Genomic DNA, 10,451 nt, shown 5'->3' with positions numbered 1-10,451 from the left:
CGACTTTCACTTTTTCCAGTGTGCAATTTCTATTTATTTAGATTTAATTTTTATTAAAAACTTTTCTACATTTTATGTCATTCCTTTTCTTTCTTTCTTTCTTTTTTTATTCCTTATCTTTCTTAAATAAATGGGCTTGTATTTTCTCAAGTGTATGTTTAGGACAAACCTCTTCCATCACTTATTACTACGGTTTCTCTCCAGTACGTGCTCTATGATCTCTAATAAGGTGAGAGCTCAGATTAAAGACTTTGCCACTTCTCCAGTATGAATTCTGTGCTGTTGAGTAAGACGTGAGTGCTTGATGAAGGCTTTTCCACATTCTTTACATTTGTAGGGTTTCTCTCCAGTATGAATTCTCTGATGGCAAGTAAGAGCTGAGTGCTTGCTAAAGTCTTTGCCATTATCTTTACATTTATAAGGCCTCTCCCCAGTATGAATTCTCTGGTGTTGAGTAAGAGCTGAGTAGTGACTGAAGGCTTTTCCACATTCTATACATTTATAAGGCTTCTCTCCAGTATGAATTCTCTGGTGTTCAGTAAGATGTGACACCTGATTAAAGGCTTTGCCACACTTTTTACATTTATAATCCTTTTCCCCAGTGTGAATTTGCTGATGTCGACTAAGGTTTGAGTAACACATAAATGCTTTTGCCCATTGTTTACATTCATAAGATTTCTTACCAGTGTGGATTTGCTGATCTTGACTAAGCTCTGAATTCTGATTAGAGGTGTTGCCACACTCTGTACATTTGAAAGGTTTCCATCCTGAATGAATTTTCCTGTGTCTACTTAGACTGGATGAGTTAGTAAAGGCTTTCTCACATTGCTTACACTTATAACTTTAGTGCGGATTCTGAATACTCTGATGTTGAGTGAGATTTGAAGACTGATTAGAAACATCACCATATTCACAATTGTTAGTCTTCTCTCCAGTATGTGTACTCTCATTTAGTGGAAGACCTGATGTTTGATAAAAGATATTCCTCCATGTACTATTGTCAGAATCTCTGTCTGAAGATTGAGGTCCCTGATGTTTCATAGCGTTAGAGTCTTGTTCAGTTTTACACCCAGTTTCATTGCAAGAATGGCATCTCACGGCTTCGTAAATATTGTTATGATTCTTGGGGGGTAGATCTCTTACTTAAGGCCTGACTCGTGTTATTACACCTGAGAAGTTGGTCCGTATTAACAGTATCATGGTGTGTATTGAACATGATGTTGGGATTAACTCTCTTCCATTATTATCAACATTACACATTTTGGAACAGAGAAACTGTCTGTTGGTGGAAGAATAATGACCCCTTGCTTACAGATCCCTCAAACTAATTATATTGCGAGTTTTCCCCATCATTTTTAAATTTCTGGTTTTCAGACGTGCTTGAATGTATATGTAATCAAAGCCTGTGGTCAGAGTGGTTTGTATGAGTATTTGCAGTAGAGACTGGATGACTTTCCAGATTTTCCACATTTCCCTTCAAAGAACGTGCATGTTTCAAAAAATGATTTATGCCTTTGCTTGAAGAGATACATTGCTCTGCAGATGTTGATAACTGAAATGGGTGTTTTCTGCAGTTTGACTGACATTGCTCATTTCTTTGGGCAGTAATGTCCGTATTGTGTGAAAGTGTCTCGGTTCCTTTCTGTCCATATAAACATCTTCTAGATCTTTCACATACCCCTGTATATTCCTGGTCTTTCATTAAATGTTCATTTCCAAGGTGAGACCTTTCATATATTCCTAGGGTTGCTTTTTGGATTAAATTTTCTAATCTTGGATTCTTTGACATCAAACCACGGGTGTTGTGAGAAGACACAGCTGAGAGATACCAAATGAAAGTTTTCTTATCTATTGTTCCTATCTACTGGGGCTGGTGTGAGCTCAGCTGGGACAGAAGGGGAGCCTCATTCTCTGTGGGAGGAGAACGCGGCAACAGTCTGTGGCAGCAGGACAGAGTGAGACCTGTACACAGGGTACTGATCTCAACCCTGCCCGCCCAGCCTGAGAGGCTGTCCACTGCTGCAGACAAAGGCTGGGTGCTGCAATGTGGGGTCTGGAGAGCAGACCCAGGCAGAGGTCTCCTGTGGGCTGTGAGGAGGCATCTTGAGAGGTTTGGGGTGAGGGAGGAGCTCTATAAGCTAGAATACTTCTGGAGGAAGACTGAACCACCAGAGAGCAGAGTGCCATTGTTGAGTGATGCCCAAAGGGAAGACCCACCATTGCAGCCCCTGTCCCCCTGTGCTGGCCCCTCCTCCCCCAGCACTAGGAAAGGCCACCACCCGGGTGGGCTCTATTGAGCTCCAGCCACAGCCTCCCCCCATGCACCTCCTCCACAATCAGCAGACTCCGGTGCTCTGGGGCAGCCTCTGGAGCAGACACCTGTGGGTTGCCCACACACATAGAGGGAGCTGAAAGCTCAGCTGAGCCCCAGGGTTAATGAAGAAAACCTGAAGTCTGTCCTCACGGTTTCACAAACCATGGTTTTATACCTACCATTGGCTTTGTCCTCTCAGCCCCTACAGAGCATCTGAATGGACAACCAGGGCTCCTCCAGTCATGGGAGGTGTAGCTTTAGTAGCTGTTGACTTTTTGGGGATGTATACTATGGGGTGGGGCCAGGCCTGAGTCTGAGTTGCCCCCATAGCACCACAGCAGGTCCAGCTCCATGAATGCAATTCTGGGACCTGAGTTCACTGGAACTATGCTGGTGTTCCAGTGAAAACAACATCTGAGACACACCAGAGCAATGTGCCATCATGCCCATGGTTAAAGGGGGGCCAAGAGCAGTGCCAACATGGGGTCACATGAGACTCACACAGTGCATGAGCACACCCCAAGGTGAACATCCCCAGAGGAGCAATCCTTAGTGGCTTCTCTCCCAGTGGGTATCATCCAATCCTACCTGCCTTGACCACAGATCAGAATCACAGTGAAGAAGTGGATCTGGGGGCTCTTCTGCACCAACCAAGGAGCAGACCCCACCCCTGACAGGGCAGTGACAACCATAGAACCAAGGGGAAGCTCCCCTGAATGTCCAGGGGAGGCTCGGGTCACAATAACAGCATACATAGCCCAGATCAAGGGGATAAGGGTACAAGCCTGTGGACCAACCTCACCCACTAGGGGGAAGACAACAGAACAAGAGGAGCTAGGATCCTGCAGCCTGCAGAACAGACCACAAACCCAGAAAATATCTAATGATTACTCTTTGACTTAAGTCATCTTAAATGCAGGTGCCACTAGGTGGCCTCTAATTCTTTAACCGACTTCTTATTTTAACATGTTCTATATGATGTTTCAATATAAAAATCATAAATGATACTGGCATAGGTCTAATCAGAAACCGAGGGCATGTAGGACAAAGTCTGGGGAAGCTGATAACAAGATTAATTAAATAAAGAAGCAGTTCTTGAGAAATTAAGAAATGAGACTTTAAAAATGAGGTGTTAACAGTATCAATGCTCTGTGGAGATCTAATTGGGAAGGAAATCTTAAAAAGACTAGATATCTGTACGTAAAATGGCTTCTCTTTGCTGTACAACATTGTAAACCAGTTATACTCCAATAAGAACGTTTTAAAAAGATTCTATTATCTAAACATTGCAATACTGTGAAACCATTATAAATATGGTGGAAAATGTTTTACGCTCTTATGCCAGTTTATTTGAAAATTCTTTAAGTTAATTGAATATACTTAAGTCTTTTAGTATTGAGGAATTGGGGCCAATACACTTAACATTTCATATGAGTTCATTTGAAGAAAACAGAAACTTTGAAGTAACCCTGAGACTGGCATTCTTTCTCTTTAGGGAGGTTTTGGTTTATGCAGTGAAGAAATTACTTGAATTTAATATTTATAAGATCATATTTGTAGCTTCCAGTGTTTTAGAAATTATGTCAGAAAACAAACAAACAAACTTCTGTCCCCAATATTCTTAGAACTTTGGCAGTATGTCTACAATTCCACTCACTCACTGCCATCTCGAGGTAGAAACTTTAATAGGAGCATCTTAGAGTTTTTCAGAAATGTCCAGGTTTCCTAGGGCGCCAACACACACCACCACCCCCGACCCTCCGCCCACTGAAGAAATTGAATAGTAGTAGATTCATGCAGGTTGTCACAGGCCAAGAGAAGGATTTCAGTTCTCACTGTGATTGAGAAAAGTAATCACTGGAGATGAATTCAGGAATAATTTAAAGGGACAGAATGGGGCAGGTGATATCCGCCTATGACAGCAACAGAAAAAAAACTCAGACTTCTCTAAAATCATTTCCATTGAAGCAGATCTTCCCAAACCACATGACAAAGGATGAATTCCTCACTAATCTTTGGACCTGTCGTTGACTCATTGGCTCCATCCATTCATACATACCTGTGTATATGGCTGGTATCTCCAGTCTCCTTACATCCCAGGGATTTTTTATTTGCAGAAAGGTGACCAGGTCTGGCTTAGAGACCACAAGACCTGCTATCAGGAAAAGGAATATTCATTTTACTAGAGATTCATCAGTTTCCAATCTAATATATATTCAAGTGAGAAGAGAAGGCACATGTGCTAAGTCACTCCAGTCCTGTCTGACTCTTTGCCACCCTATGGACTGTAGCCCACCAGGCTCCTCTGTCCATGGGAGTGTCCAGGCAAAAGTACTGAGTGGGTTGCCATGTCCTCCTCCAGGAATTCCTCCCAACCCAGGGATCAAACACACTTCTTTTACGTCTCCTGCATTGGCAGGCAGGTTCTTTACCACTAGTGCCACCTGGGAAGCCCAGACAAGGCATGGTAGAATGTTAATACAGCCTAGAACTAAAGTATTTGGGGACATAATTTCCTAAGCTGTATTAAAATTCCCTGGTGGCTCAGCTGGTAAAGAAGCCACCTGCACTGTGGGAAACCTGTATTTGATTCCTGGGGTGGGAAGATCCTCTGGAAAGGGAACCGCTACCCACTCCAGTATTCTGCCCTGGAGAATTCCATGGACTGTTCCATAGGGTCACAAAGAGTCAGACATGACCATAGTTTTGCCCATTACATTATTACTACTAACATTCTAGAGAAGGCATGGTTGAATGTTAATATAGCCTAGAAAGTTATATCCCCAAATACTTTATCGAAGCACTTTTATAACTAGAAAGTTCATAAAGAAAAGATCTTGCGATTCTAGTCAAGTACTACTAAGTCTAAAGTAAGTAAGTAGGAGATATCTGATTTATAAAGGAGAGTGGCACCCTTTTATACCACAGAACCTACAGAATTACCACTAACCTAGAAGAAGGATGAAGATTCCATCAAGGAAAAGTTAGAATCATAATGAATCATCATGAGGTCTTCTTTCTCAACTCATAAATATTCATTACCCCATAGAAAGCAGGGATCTGAAACTATTATAAGGAGCAGAAGATTCTAGGAGACATTCTAGAAATGCAGAAACCAAAACCCGTGGGTAGAGAAGGGATTCTGGAAGGCAGTTATCCTCACCCAAGGAGGCCAGGTTCCTGTAGTTCTCTAACATCACGTCCCTGTACAATTCTCGCTGACTGAAGTCCAGGCATTCCCACTCCTCTTGAGTGAAGTCTATGGCCACATCTGGAATGTCAGCCATCCCTGAAATACAAAGTACAGGTGCCATGTGGTCATGGGAAGACTTCCTAATGTGACCCAAGAGGAAACCAGCAAGAGAAATGGCTTCGATTTAGAAGAATGTCTGGTGTTACAGAGGAATATAATTTTTACACTATAATATATTCTACCACATTTTTAACCCCAAGAAAAGAGGATGAGATACGATCCATCAACCACTACAGAAATTATTCTGATTTGGAAGAGAAATTACAATCAGATTAAAATTGCCATATTTATTTTTGAGTGTTGTACTCAGTTGACAGATGACAAACTGTCTATCAAAAGAAACAGGAAATATTTTTTAAAAGCACTTCCTGATCCAATGTCCTGGAGTGGGCTCAGTGTGCCACATTTTTCACAAGCTTATTTGAACTAATAATGTTGAAAATTCTGCTCTATGAGTGACAATGTTTGAACAGCAACAAAGAAGAAGAGTAAAGAAAGAATTCACAGTTAACTTTGAACTGTAAGTGCTTTACAGATTTTACAGGTCTGATAGGATAGTAACCTCGGTGACAGGAATCATTTTAACGATCTGGTATATACTATTTTCTGACAGTTTTCAGAGTCTTGAATGTATACCAGACATAATTTAAAATCAATACTGTTGCTGTATCATCTTTTGGCAAATATTTTAACAAACATCCTTTAAATGACAGCTTAAGGGACTGGGGAGCCTGGTGGGTTGCCGTCTATGGGGTCGCAGAGTCGGACACGTCTGGAGCGACTCGACTCTAGACTTTAATGAAACAAAGACAAACGCACAGAGCTAACTCTAATGAAAGTTTATAGAAATTTCTGTATTTGTAAATAATACTAAAAACAAGAAAAGTGTTAGTCACTCAGTCGTGTGCAACCCCAGGGACTGTAGCCTACTAGGCTTCTCTGTCCATGGGATTCTCAAGGCATAAATACTGCAGTGAGTAGCTATTCCCTGCTTCAAAGAATCTTCAAAGAAGAAAAGGAAAAAAAATCTATCAAATGATGTTAACATGTTCATGCATACAGACATACACTAAAATCAGGACTGTATACATATTAAGAGAAAAATGGTCTTGGCAATAAAATCAGGATAATTTTTAACTGATTGAAAATGTACATAAATATTTGAGGATGATATTGTTAGGTAGGTAGATTAGGGAAAAGGAGTCCAAAATAGTGGTGGCTAAAAGACAAGGAAGGTCTGAGGAAGGTCCGAGGACCAGAATGGAGACTTCAGGTAGAACAAACAACACTCCTGGCTAAATGAAATTTGCATAGGGCAGGCCCAGGTCGAGGAAAAAAACATATAAAAGGAGGAGCCAAAGCGCTTTCTCTCTCTCCCTCTTTCTCTCCCACGTGTATGCGTGAGCTCTTCTCTTTTTCTCCCTCCCCCACGCACTCCTCCACGCTCTTCTCTTCGAGTCTTTGGGTTGGTATGCCCTCACGCTTTGAGGATGGATTCTCCTGCTATCGTCTAAATAAAACAGAGCTCTAACACTGATTTGCCTAAGAGCTATAACACAGTTTGTCCAAGACCCGACAGCTGTGATGTGCCGAGGGCTTTAATATTCGTCGCTCCAAATCTTTGTTGTGAGGAAACAAAGAACCGAGGAACATACACTCGTGTGACAATATTATTCAAAATTTTTAAAATAGACTAGGGTGCAGACATACACAATGATTTTAAAAAATAGACACCTCTGGTTCTGAACTTTTTAATTTCCTAAAAAATCTACCATTTGCATGGAACTATATTTTAAAATTTAACACAGTTGAACATAGATTCACAGTAATATGATTCTTGTAAGCATTTTGGAAAATACAGAAATGTGATGAGACTCTATCTGTGATGTGAGCGTGGAGTGTACTGGAAATGATCAGACCTGGGCTTGAGTGGTGAAAATCCCTACTCCCAAATCCCAGCATCTCTACTAAACACACAGGAGTGTTGTCAACTACAAATCGGCACTTGCCAAGAGCATCGCCAGCGACTGAACAAGACCTTTTAGAACTAACACCCAAAAAAGATGTCCTCTTCATTATAGGGGACTGGAATGCAAAAGTAGGAAGTCAAGAAACACCTGGAGTAACAGGCAAATTTGGCCTTGGAAAGCAGAATGAAGCAGGGCAAAGACTAATAGAGTTTTGCCAAAAAAATGCACTGGTCATAGCAAACACCCTCTTCCAACAACACAAGAGAAGACTCTACATATGGACATCACCAGATGGTCAACACCGAAATCAGATTGATTATATTCATTGCAGCCAAAGATGGAGAAGCTCTATACAGTCAATAAAAACAAGACCAGCAGCTGACTGTGGCTCAGATCATGAACTCCTTATTACCAAATTCAGACTTAAATTGAAGAAAACAGGGAAAACCACTAGACCATTCAGGTATGATCTGAATCAAATCCCTTATGATTCTACAGCGGAAGTGAGAAATAGATTTAAGGGCTTAGATCTGATAGATAGTGTGCCTGATGAACTATGGAATAAGGTTCATGACATTGGACAGGAGACAGGGATCAAGACCATCACCATGGAAAAGAAATGCAAAAAACCAAAATGGCTGTCTGGGGAAGCCTTACAAATAGCTGTGAAAAGAAGAGAAGCGAGAAGCAAAGGAGAAAAGGAAAGATATAAGCATCTGAATGCAGAGTTCCAAGGAATAGCAAGAAGAGATAAGAAAGCCTTCTTCAGAGATCAATGCAAAGAAATAAAGGGAAACAACAGAATGGGAAAGACGAGAGATCTCTTCAAGAAAATAAGAGATACCAAGGGAACATTTCATGCAAAGATGGGCTTGATAAAGCACAGAAATGGTCGGGACCTAACAGAAGCAGAAGATTTGAAGAAGAGGTGGCAAGAATCAACAAAAGAACTGTACAAAAAATATCTTCACAACCCGGATAATCACGATGGTGTGATCACTCATCTAGAGCCAGACATCTTGGAATGTGAAGTCAAGTGGGCCTTAGAAAGCATCACTATGAACAAAGCTAGTGGAGATGATGGAATTCCAATTGAGCTGTTTCAAATCCTTAAAGATGATGCTGTGAAAGTGCTGCACTCAATATGCCAACAAATTTGGAAAACTCAACAGTGGCCACAGAACTGGAAAAGGTCAGTTTTCATTCCAATCCCAAAGAAAGGCAATGCCAAAGAATGCTCAAACTACCGCACAATTGCACTCATCTCACATGCTAGTAAAGTAATGCTCAAAATTCTCCAAGCCAGGCTTCAGCAATACGCGAACCGTGAATTTCCAGATGTTCAAGCTGGTTTTAGAAAAGGCAGAGGAGCCAGAAATCAAATTGCCAACATCCGCTGGATCATGGAAAAAGCTAGAGAGTTCCAGAAAACCAATTATTTCTGCTTTATTGACTGCTAAAGCCTTTGACTGTGTGGATCATAATACACTGTGGGAAATTCTGAAAGGGATGGGAATAGCAGACCACCTGACCTGCCTCTTGAGAAATCTATATGCAGGTCAGGAAGCAACAGTTAGAACTGGACATGGAACAACAGAGCAGTTCCAAATAGGAAAAGGAGTACGTCAAGGCTGTATATTGTCACGCTGCTTCTTTACCTTATATGCAGAGTACATCATGAGAAACGCTGGACTGAAGAAACACTAGCTAGAATGAAGATTGCCGGGAGGAATATCAACAACATCCAATATGCAGATGACACCACTCTTATGGCAGAAAGTGAAGAACTAAAAAGCCTCTTGATGAAAGTGAAAGAGGACAGTGAAAAAGTTTGCTTAAAGCTCAACATTCAGAAAACGAAGATCATGGCATATGGTCCCATGCCTTTATGGGAAACAGATAGGGAAACAGTGGAAATTGTGTCAGACTTTATTTTTGGGGGCTCCAAAATCCCTGCAGATGGAGACTGGATCCATGAAATTAAAAGACGCTTACTCCTTGGAAGAAAAGTTATGACCAACCTAGATAGCATATTCAAAAGCACAGATATTACTTTGCCAACTAAGGTCCATTTAGTCAAGGCTATGGTTTTTCCAGTAGTCATGTATGGATGTGAGAGTTGGACTGTGAAGAAGGCTGAGTGCCGAGAAATTGATGCGTTTGAACTGTGGTGTTGGAGAAGACTCTTGAGAGTCCCTTGGACTGCAAGGAGATCCAACCAGTCCATCCTGAAGAAGATCAGCCCTGAGATTTCTTTGGAAGGAATGGTGCTAAAGCTGAAACTCCAGTACTTTGGCCGCCTCATGCAAAGAGTTGACTCATTGGAAAAGACTCTGATGCTGGGAGGGATTGGTGGCAGGGGGAGAATGGGACGACAGAGGATGAGATGGCTGGATGGATGGCATCACTGACTCAATGGACGTGAGTCTAAGTGAACTCCTGGAGTTGGTGATGGACAGGGAGGTCTGGCGTGGTGTGATTCATGGGGTTGCAAAGAGTCAGACACGACTGAGCAACTGAACTGAACTGAATAACAAGGGGTTTGCGATCTGCCTCTGGGGAGAATGAACCCTATGGTGCTGCAACTGACTTAAATCCCCTTGATGGAGTTCAGGTTGGATTGCAGCACTCTGCTCCAGGGAATCTGGTGGAACAGGTCTTTGGAGAGTCAGATATTTTCAGGAACTGCTTTCATGATCCCAATCCTTGCATCTCTTCATATCTAGAAAAGCACTAAACCACTAAATGATGACTTCAGTTCCTCATGCCTGGCAGAAATCCTTTTGTAAAGTAAGTGCTTGATTGCATTGAATTCCTCCTTCACCAAACTCACATACTGACCTTCCGCCACTGGCTCTTTGGAGCAGTTTCTCAGAGTTCTCTGAGATGCTGTCTCCTGGGCTGCTGTCCTCAT

General features: G+C 41.8%; 1 pseudogene; it reads right to left on the bottom strand.

Moving 5' to 3' along the window:
- Positions 1-10,451, bottom strand: part of LOC138419599 (zinc finger protein 420-like) — a 29,941-nt pseudogene extending 19,490 nt beyond the window's left edge.

This window comes from Ovis canadensis, chromosome 14, assembly GCF_042477335.2.
Source record: "Ovis canadensis isolate MfBH-ARS-UI-01 breed Bighorn chromosome 14, ARS-UI_OviCan_v2, whole genome shotgun sequence".
In the NCBI taxonomy this organism is placed as follows: Eukaryota; Metazoa; Chordata; class Mammalia; order Artiodactyla; family Bovidae; genus Ovis; species Ovis canadensis.
This window is presented reverse-complemented; position numbering and strand designations above follow the sequence as displayed.